Raw genomic sequence first — 19,511 nt, forward strand, 5'->3', positions numbered from 1 at the left:
TGCACGGTAGAAAGCCCACGTATGTGTAAAATGCTGTAAATATCACTTTTTGGAGTTCCAACACTTCCGTTTTGATCACTTGTGGTGCTAGTTTGTATCTCTACAGACAAATTCCCAATTAAAATTTATGTACAGGAATGAATATTGGCTGTGCGCCATTTTTCCTACTGTCCACGTATGTAGACTAATTCAAAATGTTAATAAATACTTCGAGTTATATACGAAAAGGCAATACATCATCTTCCCCAACAGACTACAGGTGTGATCCTACATCAAACTCGTAAAGAAAAGTGCTTAGTGAGGCACGTTTTTAAATACCACAAAGAAAAATCTAACTTTCTTAACTTGTAGGACAGAACGGTCTTCCTAGTGGTGATGCCTGATGACATCTTTTTTCACAAAGAATTTCATGAAATGTTGAAGACCTATGACATCCCAGTACTTGCAGTACTAAATATATGTGGCCATTAGTAATTGGGGATGGTATGAAGAGCGAGGACCATACAGTGAACAGATAAAGAAAATGAACGTTTGTGAGGAAAGTATCGCGAAGGTTTGATTTTGATAGAACAAATTTAGAGTTTATTTCTATCCCGGTATAGAGTTAACCCCACTTCATCGCGGTTCCACGCTTCTCAGTAACTTCGTTGGCACAGACGTGCTTTGTGGAGCGAAACAGGCAAACAAACAAAGGATGGGGGAGCTTTTAATGAACGCGGCTGGTAGCGATTGGAAACCTGACCGCGCTGACATAAGGAGATTACTGAAGCACTCAGGCACTTCTTGTCGGTAACCTAATTCTGCCTCCACCATCAAACCTCACACAAGTTTGACCTGACGGGATATCACAACAGGAGCCAAGAATTATAAATAACCTCTAAGCTTCAAGACTTAACGAAGTCTCTCCAAGTTCTTAGGAAGGTTCTCAAAACAGCCATCAACAAAGATCTCTGTAGCACGCAGATTGATCACCGTAAACATTATTCACATTCAGAGATATATGAAAAACGGACAAGTTGCATTTTTACTGTTAACGTTATTTGAAAATTTGAAGCCAGAAATACAGTGATTTCAGTCGCAGCTTCAGTATTTTGTGAGATTTTTTATGTTAGCAATTTATAAAAATATATATCCAGTGAAAAATATATAGCAACCTCTATCTTTTAAAGTCAAACCGTGAGTTAAAATACAAATATAACTTTTTTTGTGACAAAAACAGGCTTTCCGCTTACTAGCCCCATGGTATGCGAGTAGCGAGCCAACCTACCTCCCACTCAGCCTCTCCAAAAGCTAACCTATGTTAATGCGGCATTAAACAGTTGGCATTGATGGCCATTTTATTCATGTACTGTATGTAAAAACGTGCCGATAATTTACTTGGCTTGTACAAGCTTCCTTAATATCAAACAATCCATATACTGTAGATGCTGAAACGCAGTGGTATCGCGTGTTTAAAATCTTTGGGTGTGCACACAGAGTAGATAGTAGATTAAAAACTACGTATAAGTTGCTCCTCAGTCGGTTACTACGTTAACGGCAGCCTGCTTAGTCTATATTGGGTTGTCAATAATATTATAGAACAAACGGATATGAATGCAAACACCCGGAAGTTAAAAAGAAATTACCGGTAATATTGCTGTGACACAAACCATCCCGTCCACTTCAAGGAATATATACTCCGATCCTACTGTAGGTTTGCCAACGTAGTTGTAGGAATCATACTTAATTAATATTTTGTTAACAAGCAATTAGCTAAAAGTCTCTTTGGTTCATTAAGCAATTATTGTGTTACCGGTACTTCTCCAAATGGTAATTAATCACTCCGTGGTAGCAGCCCTTGTTTTATTCCTTACCCACTGCCACGAACTACGGGATTCATGCTGCCATCTTTGGGATTTGAGAAGAACTTTAGGAGAAGGCATTGGAAGCGACGAGCAGACCGTGATCACACAAGACATTGGGCTCATATTGGCCATACGCACAGCATTGCCCCTTCAAGCTCTAGCTATGCAATACGCCCAACTTTGCGGTTTAAAGCCAGGCTGTGATCAGTTGGCGTGGGGCGTGATTCAAATGGAAAAGGAAAATAAATCGGCACTTAAGACTTTGTAAATACATTCTCAAATTACAAAAATCTAGTTCTCATGATACAATATCGTGTAAATTGCAATTGTTTGGGATTACAACGGTGTGTACGTGCTCGTGTGATCCTTAACAGGAGACGCCCCACCTGAAAGGAAAGCTAAACATAACTTTAAGGCTAGATATGAAACTAGAAGAAAGGGACGTCCGACGATGAGTAGGATCAGATAGTCAATAAAATTACCCAGTACCGATGGAAAGATCGGAACGAAGTAAAACAACTGTCATCGCTCAAAACTGAGTACCAAAGATAGGTACAAGGGCCGACACCTAAATGTTTGAGAGAGCGTTGAAGAAGAACAACTCGTCCTGCAAAGTAATCATCCCCACATCATTCGCCAGTGTTCAGAGTTCATCAACATTTTCTGAAAATGGATATACAGTTGCAGCCGTCGTTCATCGCGTCCCGTGCGTATTCAGTGAGACAGAAGTTCGGTGAAAAGAATGGAGCAGAAGTTAAATATTGTTATTACAATAATTTATTTACCCTTCGTACTCAGCGCGGCTTATCATATGTTCACATTACAATGTGCTACATATCTTTTAATTTATTTCCTTTTCGGTACTTACAATACATCTTCAGTATACGCACAATTGCGTAGGTCAAATGAATAACCCACTTCACTAAAATTAATATAAATTATTGCAACTCAAAGAAAAGAAACCTATTAAGCCGGGCTGAGTGGCTCAGGCGATTGAGGCGCTGGCCCTCTGACCCCTAATTGGGAGCTTCGATACTGGCTCAGTCCGGTGGTATTTGAAGGTGCTCAAATACAGTACGTCAGCCTCGTGTCTGTAGATTTATTGACAAATAAAAGAACTCCTGTGGGACAAAATTCCCACTCCTCGATGTCTCCGAAAACCGCCAAAAGCAGTTAGTGGAATGTAAAAAACGAACATTATTATTAAACCAAATTAAATCAAATTATATTTGTTACCATTGATGCTTTCACGGCCCGTACTTATACTTGAGCTTATGCCGTGTCAAGAAGATGAGGTGAAACTCTTTACGTTTCGCAGAGAACATCCCTCTGCGTCATCAGAAAAAAATCTTGAGTGTCCACGAGAAAGGCTTCTCAAACAATGAGGTTTGAATTTAGAGGTTATAATAGAAGTGGAAATTGTAAGTTCGTTCGTAACCAGATAGCTCCCCGTACACGGTACAGCACTAACGTTCGAAGCAGGAGCTGACGGAACCACCAGAATCAGCCTGAGAGGGCCACATTACATAACATAACATAACATAACATAACATAACATAACATAACATAACATAACATAACATAACATAACATAACATAACATAACATAACATAACATAACATAACATAACATAACATAACATAACATAACATAACATAACATAACATAACATAATGTAATAGGTGTATGCAAATAATAAGGTATGGCATTGATACAAGCCTGGAATGAAACATCTAGCGATGAGGAACGTACGAATATGGAAAACATCGAAACGAAATAACAATAGTGAAGGGACAGAGAAGGAACTACCTACGTAAATCCTTAATGGCTGCCGACCAGGTATTACTTAATTGATAGCCAGTGTCCCTGTTGACATTGTTAGGATATCTACGTGTTTTCACAGCTTCTCGTATAATCCTGGACCATTATTTTCTAGTGTGGGTAAGAGCTCGAGCATCTCGGAACATGACATCATGACCCAACGATAGAGCGTGTTCAGCTATTGCTGATTTGTTTGCTGGGCGAGACGAATATTACGGCCATGTTCCTTGGTACGAGTACCAATGGACCGGCATGTTTGGCCAATGTATACATTACCGCAAGTATAGAGAATTTAGTATACCCCAGGATGTAAAAGTGGGAAAAATTTGTCCTTGGTTTAGCCAGACTGTGAACAATTTTAGTGACTGTGCCAAACCCGCTTTTCATATTGTGTTTGTGGAGGACCTCGGCAAGTTGATCTGTGGTGTTGTGAATGTAAGGCAGGTAGTCAGTTCCCTTCACTTCTTCTTTCTGTGAGCTTTGCTTGGCCGTATGAATCTGCAAATCGCTGTAACCATTACGCTTAAACGTGACCTTAGTGTGTTCATATCCACCTGGATATGTCATGGCTCACAAATTCGTTTCACCCTCTTGGTGAGTGTCGTGAGAATGCCTTGTTTTTGTGCTGGGTGGTGGTGAGAATCTGCATGAAAATAGCGATCTGTGTGGGTAGGCTCCCGATAGGTGGTATGTCCTAAGGAGCCGTCCAGTTTCTTTCTTACTAGAACATCCAAGAAAGGAAGGCATCCGTCTGACTCCATCTCCATAGTGAATTTAATTGAAGGTTGTTACTGATTTAGGTGGTTTAGAAGTAGATGAAGTTTCTCAAGACCTTCTGTCAAGATCACAAAACTATCATCAACATACCTCCACCATATCATAGGTTTGACGGGAGCCGAAGCAATAGCCTCCTACTCAAAATGCTCCTTAAAGAAATTAGCCACTTCATCAAAAGTAGACTTCCCATAGCCACTCCGTCCGTCTGCTCATGAAAATTACCACTACACAAGAAATAGATGGAAGTCATGCAGTGGTAAAATAGCTTAGTAATGTCCTCAAGGAACAGGTGTTCAATGAGTGACATGACCGAGTCAATCGGCACTTTAGTGAACAAGGAGAGTCCCTGACGTATGCAACTCACCAGAAGTGCATTAAGTTGAAGAGTTTGACAGCTTGTTGATGAAATACCGAGAGTCCCTGACGCATGATTCAGTACGTCCTATGTGTGGCTGAAGCAGTTTGCTAAGGTATTTAGCCAGAGCATACGTAGGAGAACCTATCGCACTAACAATGGGCCTTAGGGGAACATCTCTTTTATGGATCTTAGGAAGTCCGTATAATCTAGGTGGCACTGCGTCCCCCGGGGACAGATGTTTAGCCTCCTGTTTTGGAACTGAAGATTGGCTTAAGAGCTTCACGGTGGCGTTGGATACACGAGTGGTAGGTTCACGTGAGTCCAGTCTGTAAACAGGCCCTGACAATATAGCCGAGATCTTATTCTTATACTCGCCAGTGTCCATAATCGCATTACCCTTATCAGCTGAGGGAATTGTCAGTTCAGAATCATCTCTAAGTTCCTTCAGAGCTCTCCTCTCGCATCTTGTTAAATTGGGAGTGGGTACAGCAGCGGACATTATGAGTCTCACACATTTCTGTATAACTCCTCAGCCTCATCTGTAGGTAGTTTGTAGATGGCTGCCTCAATGGAAATAATTAACTCCTCATTGGGGATTCTAGAGGATGTGACAGAGAAATTAATACCCCTAGCTAGAACTGCCGTTTAGTTCTCGTCCAAGGATTTCTTGGAAAGATTGACGACACTTTTATAGCATCCGGGTTCGTGCGAAAGACCGCCTGTTTCTGAGCTAGTCGGTGGAACTTAGATTTCTGTATGAATAACACCTGGTTCAGCTTGTATAACAGTAATGCAATCGAAAGACAGCCACAATTCCTACGAGAAAGTGTTGCTTAACAGCAGGTGTAAACGGGACAACACTCAAGAGACTGAGTACTCTGTGAAACGTGAAGAATTTTACTTTATTTTCTGGACACGGCATGAGCCCAAAAGCCTATAACATGTATACAAGTTATATTTGTTACATAATGATACATACCTAACAATCTAAATAAATGAATATCTAAGTATCCTACAATCTGCATTTTAAATACAGTACACTATGTAGCAAATATTTTACTCTCGTGTTTCCTGAGAAACTTGGTGTGGACAATTTAATATTGTTACGTGCAAGCCCTGTCGTAACCCCATTCAGTACTTCTTGGACGGGACTAGTGAATCAGACCGGAGAACTCCTAGCCGGCCTGGAGTGCAAGGCCGGCCTTTTCGAGTATTCTTATTTTGGTTTCCCCGTGCGCTTTCTTGAAAATGCAGTGAGAATGTTCCGTCTCTAGTAACATCGCGAATATTCCGGTACTCATCACCCAAGCTATAAAAAATAGGCTAGCCGCGAACAGTCAATGAGTGTTGGAGTTCCGTTGTCGGACTGGAGTGACAGCTCAGGGTATCTGAGTGGAGTACGGTGTGTGTACTGCCAACGAGTACTAGCTGGATTACTGTACGTGTACCGACATGGAGTGAGCGATTGGATATTGACGGCAAAAATGCTGGTTATGCCCCGCCGAAACTGCTAACTGAGCAAAGTATTAGCTGCGTATTACCTTGTAGTACTGCGTGTATACTACCGTGGATCGAGACAGTCGAGGAGTCAGTTCTCATAATTAAGTAGTTCACTGTGTTTCACTGTGTGAATTACTGCAATTTCTCTGGAGTGAAACTAAGGAACAGCCATCGTGGATTGTGGGAATTAGCAGCCCTGTTCGAATCTGTTCAGCTGTAGATGGTGTGCGGGCTGACAGGACTTTGTAACTGACAGTGAAAGTGAGGCGAGCCTGTCAATAAGAATGACCACCCGTCCCGGTAGACCATCCAACTGACCGCCCCTGCGAAGAGGAAAGTGACTTGTAAAAAGGCAGCAATTTTTAGTGTGGTCATTCATGGCTGAATAGAATTTGTGTGTGTGTGTGTGTGTGTGTGTGTGTGTGTGTGTGTGTGTGTGTGCACATTAATTTAGTCATCCTGAAATAAGTTATAGTTTTAAAACAGACGGTGTTTTGTTCACAACAATATTGGTGTTACTGATCACTGTACCACTCATACTAGGTTTAGGAGAAATGATTCCGGGTTCGAGCCGCTGAATAATCTCACCAATACTCCGGACTTTAATGTACTGTGAACGATGTAGAATAAAATCTCCAAGGATAGCAGCTAATGTTTTCATTACAGAGGTGGGCATTTGAATGATCTGACATTATTTCGTTGCATAATTCAGAAGAGAGAGATTGTTGAGAAGTTGCCGTGAATATACTGCTCAGGGTTCTCTTAGACGTTTGAATTACCGCCTTTAAACCCCTCTAACGGTAAAATACACCACATATTACTATACGTCTAATACTCCAAGTAAAAGGCTATTTAAGTCAATAAAGTGAACTCTATCAGTTAAATCCTGGTGCTTTGAATGTGATTGGTTAGGGCATTTTAATAATTTAGTCAATGATATTCCGATTTGTGTGGGCACTTGGGGACCTTCACAAACAAAGTAACACTTCAATTACCGTTCACAAGTCAAGTAGCAGACCGTTGATGGAGGTACAGAAACAGCGGAAGAAGAATGATGGCACCCTTCAGTGTCTGTGCTTGTAGGGGCCAGATACCTTCCCGCAAGTCACTTCAGCTAAAACAATAGCATTCAGCTCCTGTACGAACATCTCACAACAACGTTGAGTGTTGTTTTTGAGAGAAGAAAATGTCTAGCCTAGTATTGCATTGTATTTGAAAGTTAAGTAGGGTATCTTAAAACTAAGAACATTTAAGTCTACTCAGAAGAACAAGGAAACATCAGTAGATATCTAGAGAGATTGCTAGCCCATGATTGTCGAAGCTTTGAATATTTAGCGAGAATGTTTAGTGTTTTCTGAGTATGTGGTCTAGTCTTTCTAAATAAAAGGTGAGTAAGGGCAATATTGTACCGTACCCAGGGGTAAATACCCTCTAGGACGATGCCTCCATTCCTGTATGAACATCCGACTAACTCAGGGTTGGGCAGAATGTGGGTTGGTTGTCGATTGGGTCAGGATAAAAAGTCGAAGTTCTACACTAAAATAGCAATCAATGACAGGAAATGGAGGTATAACACGAATGAGAAACAATCATAGGGGGTAAGATGGATTTATTAACAAATATCCCCGATCAAATCACACGAAAATAATTGAATCAAGAAAAATAATAATTTGTAAAAAAATGAACTCAAAGTATAGAAATAAATCGAAATTAAAAACGTTAATGGAATGATTATACAAATCTGACATTTAAAAGAAAAACAAGTTCAACAAAGAACATTAATATAAATCAAGACTGAATTTCTTCGTATAGTCCAATGTTTATGTTGTATGGCAACAAGTGTACGCAAACACTGCCATGTAGTATTTCCGTATGGAGTTTCACACTATCGCATCCCAACGATACGGCTTCAAAATTAAGTTACTCCCGAGAGTCGTCAAACTATTTCCGTAAAATAAAAGTTACATAATAAGAAAAATTACGACGGAAAGAAAAATAATTAAGACGCACCGGACGCTATGTAAGGTATGCAAAATACTAGGGGCAAATCCTACACTATATTTACAGCAATTCAAATAATCAAACTAAACATATATGTACATCGGATATCGAGTAAAGTCTTAAATGCTACACTGCTTCTAATGTGAATCCCGGTTCACTACAAAAGATCTAGACAGAACTAGATAAACCAACGATACTTCAGCACTCGGGCTGTTCCCTTCAAAAACAACGAGACAAGGTATACAATCATAAATAATAATGTAGAAACATCATCCTGTAAGAGAAAAACATATAAATAATCCTTGATGTCATGAAGAAAGCAATGGGCAACATTGCCTCCTTCTGCTGCGTTTAAGCGCTCAACAGCGCGGTCATCCGTCATGTACTTCCGGGTAGATTACGAGCTGTAAAGAAATATAGAACTCCACTATGCTAAAGATTGGATTTTGTCTCCCGAGGCCGCCACAAGGAAATACTGTCTCTTTCACACATAGCGATAACACAGGCCAGGAATCAGCTTGCCATGAGATAACGCCCATCATCAGCTACACGGAAACTCCCGTGTATTTATTCCTTCTTGGCATGCTTGGGCCATTTAACAACATCAGACTCAATAGTCTGGAATTAACACTGTCCATTCTGATCACAATATACACTCAGAAGACACTAGGCAGGCACACACATCTGCATAATACTCTATCTTGTCAGGCTTACCATCAGCCTGCACCAATACATTATAATTCATCATGCAATTATTATCTCATTATTCCTCATGAATCCCACTGGCCTTTCCACATAATGAGACGCAGTTCGAGTCCTTGGCAGACCATCAGGCAAACCAAATCCAACTTAACTTCAAAGATCTTAATTTAACAACGAAGTTCTGCAGCTCCTTCTGGCAGCTTCTGTAAAACCATGCATCATGCAAAATATCTATACCTGTCTCTCTGAATAACCGAAATAAAATGAATTGATACGTGTTTGACGTAATATAAAATGAACCTGTCGATCTAGCCCTTCTAGCCTATATTTAAGGAAAACTCGGAATATCCTACGCTAAATACTATATTTACAACAATAACTGATCCTATCAATCCCTCATTTTCCCAAACATCTACTCATAAAGCAAAATTAAAATAAAAAAACATGCATTAATCTCGTATCCGAATCTATCATAGTAACAAAATTAAACAAATACATGCCGTCAGGCTTACTTTAAATGAAATAAAAATTCTATCTACACTGCCCTAGTACCTTAACATAACTTACATATCATGCCGTAAATAATACATGCGTCTTACTTTACATTCTACATGACTCTCGGGAAACCAGGATAGCAGCTTACATCCCCACTACTTATGGGTTTACTCCATGTTAATCACAGCATTAACATGTGGGAATGCACTTCCTTCCTCTACAGGCGTATCCATCATCTTGCTGGAAAATAATTCACTGGAACACAGAAGACTATTATTGATAACCTCTTCACTGCTTAATGCTGCGAGCCGCAATACCCTTTCTTTTACCAGATCAGCTAACACACTGATTCACCTATATATAACACACTTCACTTAAAGGGTAAAAATACAGTTTTTAAAGCAGCCCACGTTTCGGTACGGAAGTTCCACGCGAATACGCGCCCGTCGCGAAATAGTGAAACAATAGCACATTTCCACTACACTTGTTACTCAGCGGTCACTAAACACCGTCTTTATCAATTGAAAGTAAGCTCTGCCAAAATTATACTATTTCATTTGCTCAAGCACAGTAAATATTGCGACTGCACAATTTGAAGTATCAATGAAACTCAGTTACTGTTACAGGAATGATACCACGTTAATCACGATCACCAGCCACAGAGTTAATACATCCGCACTGTGCAAATCTTAACTACGGAATACAGAGTTAGTACAACCGTCCTGCTCAAATCTTTGCTACGGACTGACGCTCTCCAGAGCTAAGGGTTACTGAGGAGGCTTCGGTGACGCCAATAATATTGGGGTTCCCGGGTGTCTGAACCAACCACCAATCAGAGAGTTCGTCATGTATGATGACATAAGACTTATTGTAATATATTTACGAAACACAGCTCAAACACTAGCAAATCTCTTCCACCAATTTTTATAATACATTTCCAAATATATCTGACTTCAGAAACTGTGGAAAACCGATCTCTTACAAAAACTAACTTTATCCACAGAGCACGTTGGTCATCCTGGAATTAATATTTGGCGCGGTGTAGCCTCCAGGTTTGCCAAATCCCTAAGTTCCCATTGGCTGAAATATCTTGCTTGGTCAGCATCTAATACACGTGTCGATCCTTGCCAACGCTTGGGTACGCTATACTATCTCACGGTCATACGGAAATATGAAGCAATATCCAGCGAACCACTGTCTTGCTCAACATCCGGTATCAACTATCTTAGACTGTAACTTTTCCGAATAAATTTCACATGTTTGGTCAAATAATATTCCAATTATTATTATGGGCCGGTAGGATACGGCTCAATATATCATTTATATACAATATGGCAGGTGCACATATTTTAAAATGTTTTACGTAGCACAGACTGTGGTTAGAGCTGACCTGACTTAGGGCTCCGAGTGTTCAACAAGGCAAAGCAAGTATGATCTGCAAATGCATCTAACGGAAATTCCGATGCTGCGATGGCCAGTGGATGTCCGTTTTTTTTTACTGTTTTTCCATGTTATTTGACATGTATACTCACTACACATTCATTGTTGCAGCCAGTGTTGGCAGCTGGAATTTAACGTGTAAATTATAACCAAGTAATGTTTAGTGCCTGTAAAAAAATCAGCTCTGAATGGGTTAAATATCATTGCATCAGGACCCACGAAGGAGGATGGGATCAGCTTTGATACCTTCTCAGACTACCACTTTTTCGTATACAGAGTTCAAATGGGCGGGTATGGAATCAAATCGACATCATGTGTTATCTCTCAACATATTGGTCCACAATTGTTGCAAGAGTATGTTCAAACTCACGAGAACTACAACAGAGGGTAATATAGCTTCCTACATCCTCCCAGAAATGAATGATGAGTGACAAAGTGCAGGCCTTGGCGTAAACTCTCCTGTAAAATCTCAGCTGTTTGCCAGTGTGGGGTGGTCCTGGTTGGCACTTAGGTAGGAAGGGTAGCATACAGGTCCGAAGGCAATATCAACGTACCACTGTGCAGTCAATACCTCTCGAACGAGGGGACGAAAAACGATTATGCCATTAACGTGTGATCCTCTAACTCCCAAAGAAAAGCATGATTGCCTTTGAAGACAATAATTAATGTTCCAGGCTCTAGCATTCCACCTTGTTTTTTCCTTATAGCCTATCATTGAATAGTCACATGCTGAGTTTTCTCTGGGTGAAAATGTAAAGTTTGACGGGATTGCATAGTTAATATTGTGCCAGGCATCTGGAAATGTTCTGGTAGAGATACATTAACGAATGTGACCTCACCTTCAGATGGTGAACAAGGGGACTGCTGGAACTCTTCGTGCTTCGCTGACAATCAAACCTATCCTTTCCCCTCGTAGTCTGTGTCCATGTTATCCATATATAGTTACCAACGTTTTTGTCTATTACTCGCAACAAGATCTGATTGTGAAATTTGGACGGCCAAAATAACGGGAAGTTTAGTCAATGCTCATGAATCACACCTGATGACTGTTGCACATATTTGGAAGCTCAGCTCTGAGAACTTTTCATATTCTTACCTGCTCAGCGGCCTCAGCCTTGTTACAGCCCCTTCCGTATTACTTGAAAGGGATGACCTCCCAGCCCTCCCAAGGACATACCGCGGCCCTTCCTCTATTGTTCCCTTCATCTAGTTTCTGCACCCGATTTCTGGAAGATATGACGTGAAAGTTCGATCTCCATCCGAATGCTGAAAGTTCTAGTGGCCCATCATCGAGATTTAATCTTACCTGGAGGTCTCGTTTCCGATTACCGGCCAGGTAAGTGATTTGTACCTGGATGTGAGGCTGATTCAAGATCCACTCCACCTACATGATTACAATTGAGGGTTTATCTGACGGTGAGATGGCGTCTTTGGTCTACAGATCCAAGAATAACGCCCGAGGGAAATCGTCGTGCTGACCACACGATACCTCGAAATCTGCGGGCCTCTTGGGCTGATCCGTGGCCGCTTCGTGGGCCTAGGCCTTTCAGATCTGTTGCGCCATGGGGTTTGCTTTTGTATTTTGGTCTTCCTTCTTTCAGTCTGCATCTTCCCTGTAACACTGTCTAAAGCAAACACACGATTCTTCATATCGTTGGCGTTTGTTCACGTAGAGCCTAAATAAATCCTTCCTGGAATGCTCCAATTATTTTTCCAATCACCTGTCTTGTTTCATGTCTTGTGCACCCGCTGGCTTATCATTAGCCACTCTTCAGTAGCGTAACGATTGATACTTACGTCTGCCATGTGATATCTCATTCCTCGAACGCCATTGCAATATCAGCACAATTACCACCTGCCGGCCAACAACAATTGAAATAACTTTGACAATAATTGAAATCGTATTTAATGATCCTCCTTCTTCCGCTGCTTTTAGCATAGCTTGGTAGCGGTTGAGAACTAAGTCGCACATGAGGATTTGGCGCTGTTTCACGTGTAGCTGTTCTTCCTGACTCCAAAGCTATGTAGAAGCACATATTAACTACCGCATGATTCTGTGCTGGTTGGTACTTGAGACGAACATAAATATCCAGTCCCCGAGTCATTGGAATTAACTACATGTGACTAACATTACAGACCCATCCGGAAATTGAACCCAGAGCCCTCTACACCGAAGGCCTCAGAGCTGACCGTTCACCTCAGGAACGGGGAAAAATCACATCCAATTCTAAATACATTGGCGGAAAACTAAATCCCAACACCAAGAAGAAGTTATGCGAAATAAATGAAATTTGGGAGGCGTGTTTGTACATATGAAAAGTGACTCCTGCTCAGATTTTCTTACTGGTCAACGAAGAGAGTTGCTAGTAGCGCCACCATGACCTTGAGAGGCAAGTTTGTTTTAAATATGCGCGGTACATTTCGTGAGCGTTAGTCACCGTCCGGTCTTGACGTTGTGAAGTAGGTGTGAATCAAACATGGCTTTAAAGGAGACAAAGAAGGCAGTATCAGCAGCTTACTGAGTTTTTAAAAAACGTGTAATAGAGCTACGAGAAGGTGGATGTTATTCCCTCTATATTGCGGGAAGACGTGGCAGAGATGTATCCACAATGCATCGGTGTTGGCAACAATAGTCACGGGAAGGCACGGTCTCAAGAAGACCGGGGTCCGGCCGCACACCAGCCAATATGGAGAGCGAGGACCGCCATATTCGTCACTGTGCTAGATCATCCTGCATCTTGAGCAGCCATTAGAGCTTCAGTTGGCACCAGATTGATATAGCTAACTGTAACAAATCGATTACTTGAAGGACATTTCCGATCCAGACGTCTTGTAGCGTCCGTGAAACTGACTCTGAATCACTGCCATCTGCGGTTTCAGTGGTGTCAAGCTAGAACCCACTGGAGGACGGAGTAAATATCTGTTTTCTCAGATGAAAGCCGTCTCTTTCTTGATGCTAGTGATGGCCGTAGGTTGGTAAGAAGGAGGCCAGGTGAGTGCTTGGAAACAAGCTGTCTGCGGCATCGATGCATTGGATCTATACAGCAGTTATGATTTGGGGATCGATTTCCTTTGACAGCAGATGCACTCTCGTCGCTATTCCAAGAACACTGAAGGCAAATTTCTACGTCAGACTGGTGATTGACCCGGTTGTGCTGCCACTCATTCGCAGTATTCGAGAGGGTGTTATACAACAGGATAACGCTCGTCCTCATACTACGGTTGTGACCCAAAGTGCTGTACAGAGTGTCGACCAATTTCTTGACCTGCGACATCACCAGACCGTTCATCCATTAAGCATGTATGGGAAATTATGGGACGACAGATCAACCGTCATCCAATACCAGCATTAACCGTTACTGATTGGACTTACCAAGTGCAACAGGCGTGGAACTCCGTCCCACATAATGGCATACGGCACCTATACGACCCACATGCTTGCATTGAAAATTGTGGCGACTACAGCTGTTATTAATGTACCAGCTTGTGACATGTCTTCATGTGCATACTTGAATCCGTGAGCAGAAAACTTTAATTAAATAAATATGTTACCTAGACAATTGATTAGCCTAAATTGCATTCCTCTAAACTAAGGTCTTCTTGGCCTTGGGATTTCATTCATCAACCAGTGTAGTTACATAACGGGACATCGAGAATTCTCGGCCATAATATACAGTACATACGCATAAAAATATCCTAAACTAAATTATAATTAAAGATATATATCATCATATTGTAGCTATGGATTCAAAAATATTATTGTTCGTCTTGATGGGTATACAATGCAGCAACCTACCTGTACATTTTTCTGAAATCATAAAAGCCTGTTTCATTTGGAAAATACCACTTCCGTAAGTTCACCTTGCATCTGCTTACTTACACCCGTAGTCCATTTAAGGATTTCCAAATCGCCCATTCAAGCATATGATTTGAAGCTAGGAATTCGTTCCATCCAGCTTGATTTATGACATACGAAGGGCTCCTTCTTTCTACTTGATGATTCTGGATTTCTCTCATGATCCTTAAGGATTTCCTTAGTTCTTAGATAGTTTCTTCTGAACGTTAGCATTGGTTGTGCTGGTTAGAATCCAAAGAACGGACTTGAAGGCAGTGCTTCGTCTTGCACTGTTCTCTGCAGCCTGCCTTCTGATATCTTGTGGGCAATTCATACAATAAAAATAATATTAGTGGTGCTAAGTGTTGTACAGTGATTGTATTGCAAGGTCATTGGCTCAATGTGTTTCTTTAAAGTACACAATTAGTACCATGAAGTGGGAATGCAACTTAGTTTCTTTCTTTTAAAGTAGTCATTTTACCCAATTGAAATTGAAAGCAAACGAAGGGAAAAATATACCTAGTCCATTTATACTGACATAGGCCCTACAACTCATTTTTATCGTTTATTGGTATGTTCTTCAATGCTGAAGAAATAACTCTTAATTCAATTATGAGAAATTTTATTCTTTAGGCTACGTTCAGTTTCTAGAACTCCAGATGCAAGTATAATATCAGTGTGAAAAGTTTCTATTCATCACGATGTCTAAAGAACACCTTGCCACTCATTTAAACTTTCTAGAAGTCATTAATTTCCGTAAAGGAAGTGCAAGCATCAACAGAAAACTTTGACCACTCCATTGCCTCTATAATTCTACGCACGAAGTTCTCCGTAGACATGACAGAAGAGTACACGAAGACTGCGATCTATTCTCAAGTCTTCAACACTTTCCCGTCTCAGCGGATATATTTATTTAAGAAGCTCACCTCATCTGCTCCGCTTTGTCAACTTCATACCGAGAGAAGAGGTGAATTTGAAAGTCTATCAGTCTGTATTGAATTTCAAATTTAACTCCACCTCCATAACATATTTATAACTTGAAAAAATCGTTGTGGGACATTTCGAGAGGTTTATCACTCCCGACCATTGAAAATATGCATTGGATCATTTGTAAGGAATAGTGCGGAAACGTAAAAACGAAAGAAAACATTGAACCTGCGAATCAATCGCACATTTTTTTAGGGACTGAAGTTTTCTTCATGTGTGCTTTGAAATGAAATCCGACATTGTCCACATTAGTAATCACTAAACACATCCCACAGCCAGTAGGTGAGATCGTTTCACGTAAGCGCAAGGTAATGAATTTAAAGGGATCTTATCAATTTCATATTTAATTTTGAAAGCAATATTGCGTTCCTTTCTTAATTCCTTGAACTTGAATATTTAAAAACAAAGTTAGGAACTAAGAATACCTCAGATTCACCCATAATCTTAGAAGTTTGTATACAAACCATCTTGGAGATCAACTTATTTAGCGTATGGCTTTTAGTGCCAGGTGTGTCCGGGAACATGTTCGGCTCGCCTGGTGTAATCTTTCTCTTTGACATCCTTGGACTACTTGTGCGTCTGGGTATGGGATGATGTTTATAACTAGGTAAGGTAAAGGTTAAACTCAGTGTCAACACATACCCTACTCCTGTCAAATAACACCAAGTGATCTGCTGAAGGTTTAATGATTCCCTCCAACGGATTAATCATCATCAATAGCGTCATATAGCCTCACTCCATATGAAAAATACGGAAACTTTGGAACAGAATTCAGGATTTTAGCACGCACTTTAGTGATTAGATGTTCTATACTACCACCTCCCCTACCCTGCCAGCCAACATTCTGATGGTGAAAATTCTTCCCACAAACCGCACTCGAATCACCTACCCACAGTGCTAGACCATAGAAACTTGATGACTTAACGATCCTGACCACCAGACTGGCTAGAAAACTACTTTTATACATACTAGTTTTATAATAGACGTTCAAACTGAGGATAAGAATTAGGTGCGTCGATTAAGGCTACTACGAAGGTTGTAATAATAAAGTAGTGGCAACGAAACCACACTCTGGCAGGAGATCGGGCATGCGCAAATAGTATATGGGAGCGGTCAGATGGCGCTGTTCTCGATGTGCAGTGTGTATTTGACGGACATCCAGTCGGGAGTGTTGTTGCTGTGTGTCCTTGAAGTGAAGATTGTCGATTTCACCGCTCTGAAGCATGTTTCCAAAAGGTGATCAGCGTTCAGGGATTAACATCCAAGTAAATCGTGGCATCAATGCATCAGAATGTTATCGAGGATTACGTGAAGCAGGTAGCGAGAATGCATTACCGTATAGGATGAGTCGAGACGTCGGAATGATACTGCGGATTTGCACGGCACAGGTCGGTTGTCCATTCCTCAAGATCAGATTGACATCGTGAGTGATCTCGTTTCTGTGGTCCACCGATGGACTCTCCGGGAATTATCCGTAGAAGTTGGTCTCAGTCATCAAACAGTGTGGCATATACTGACAAGGTCTTAACAAGAGGAAAATTGCGTACCACATGAAGTCACCGACATACAGAAATGGCACCGGTATGCACTGGCTGGCATTCAACCGGACAGACACCGCAACGAAGGCGAAGCATTTCCGTAGCGTATTGTCGCCATTTATCAGACGTGGGCACGAACCTGAATTAAATTGTCTATCGATGAATGAAGTCATCCAGGTTCGCCACGTCCACAGAAATTTCGACGGGAAGCCAGTCGGTGAAGCTTATGCTTGTTGAGGCATACAACTACGAAGGTGTTATTCTCACGCGTACTGTGCCTGAAGGACAAACCAGCAATAGTGGCTAATATTGCGGATTTCTGGAGCAACATCTTCGTCCGGCTATGAGGTCCAAACGTCCAAGTTTATTGCGAGACGTTGTAAGACAACGCACGTTGTCATGTCGCAAACAACACCAAGCTCTTATTGTAACAGTGGCGTTAGGAGGTTTCGGAACACCTTCCGTACTCATAAGACATGACTTCGACCTGTTTCCGAAGTTGAAGGAACCCCTCCGAGGCCGCGATTCTTGACATGACATCTATACTCCGCGCAATAGGGCGCTCCGTCGCTGTCATCAACAGAGAACGGCCTTTTCAATCAGTCACTACTGAACTGCATTTAGGGCAGTCGCCCAGGTGGCAGATTCCCTATCTGTTGTTTTCCTAGCCTTTTCTTAAATGATCGCAAAGAAATTGGAAAATTATTGAACATTTCCCTTGGTAAGTTATTCCAATCCCTAACTCCCCTTCCTATAAACGAATATTTGCCCCAATTTGTCGTCTTGAATTCCAACTTTATCTTCATCTTGTGATCTTTCCTACTTTTAAAGACACCACTCAGACTTCTACTGATGTCCTCCCACGCCATCTATCCTCTGACAGCTCGGAACATACCATTTAATCAAGCAGCTCGTCTCCTTTCTCCCAAATCTTCCCAGCCCAAACTTTGCAACAATTTTGTAACGCTACTCTTTTGTCGGAAATCCCCCAGAACAAATCGAGCTGCTTTTCTTTGGATTTTTTCCAGTTCTTGAATCAAGTAATCCTGGTGAGGGTCCCATACACTGGAACCATACTCTAGTTGGGGTCTTACCAGAGACTTATATGCCCTCTCCTTTACATCCTTACTACAACCCCTAAATACCCTCATAACCACGTGCAGAGATCTATACCCTTTATTAACAATCATATTTATGTGATTACCCCAATGAAGGTCTTTCCTTATATTAACACCTAGGTACTTGCAATGATCCCCAAAAGGAACTTTCGCCCCATCAACGCAGTAATTAAAACTGAGAGGACTTTTCCTATTTGTGAAACTCACAACGTGACTTTTAACCCCGTTTATCATCATACCATTGTCCACCGTCCATCTCACAACACTATCGAGGTCACCCTGAAGCCACTCACAATCTTGTAACTTATTTATTACTCTGTACAGAATAACATCATCTGCAAACACCCTTATCTCTGATTCCACTTCTTTACACATATCATTGATATATATAAGAAAACCTAAATGTCCAATAATACTGCCTTGAGGAATTCCCCTCTTAATTATTACAGGGTCAGATAAAGCTTCGCCTACTCTAATTCTCTGAGTTCTATTTTCTAGAAATATAGCCACCCATTCAGTTACTCTTTTTTCTAGTCCAATTGCACTCATTCTTGCCAGTGGTCTTCCATGATCTACCCTATCAAATGCCTTAGATAGGTCGATCGCAATACAGTCCATTTGGCCTCCTGAATCCAGGATATCTGCTATATTTTGCTGAAATCCTACAAGCTGAGCTTCAGTCGAATAACCTTTCCTAAACCCAAACTGCCTTCTGTCAAACCAGTTATAAATTTCGCAAACATGTCTAATATAATCAGAAAGAATGCCTTCACAAAGCTTACATGCAATGCAAGTCAAACTGACTGGCCTGTAATTTTCAGCTTTATGTCTATCACCCTTTCTTTTATACACAGGGGCTACTATAGCAACTCCCCATTCATTTGGTATAGCTCCTTCAACCAAACAATAATCAAATAAGTATTTCAGATATGGTACTATATCCCAACCCATTGCCTTTAGTATATCCCCAGAAATCTGATCAATTCCAGCCGCTTTTCTAGTTTTCCACTTTTGTATCTTACTGTATATGTCATTGTTATCATAGGTAAATTTTAATACTTCTTTAGTATTACTCACATCCCCTATCGGGACAT

Source organism: Anabrus simplex, chromosome 1 (assembly GCF_040414725.1).
Source record: "Anabrus simplex isolate iqAnaSimp1 chromosome 1, ASM4041472v1, whole genome shotgun sequence".
Taxonomy (NCBI): Eukaryota; Metazoa; Arthropoda; class Insecta; order Orthoptera; family Tettigoniidae; genus Anabrus; species Anabrus simplex.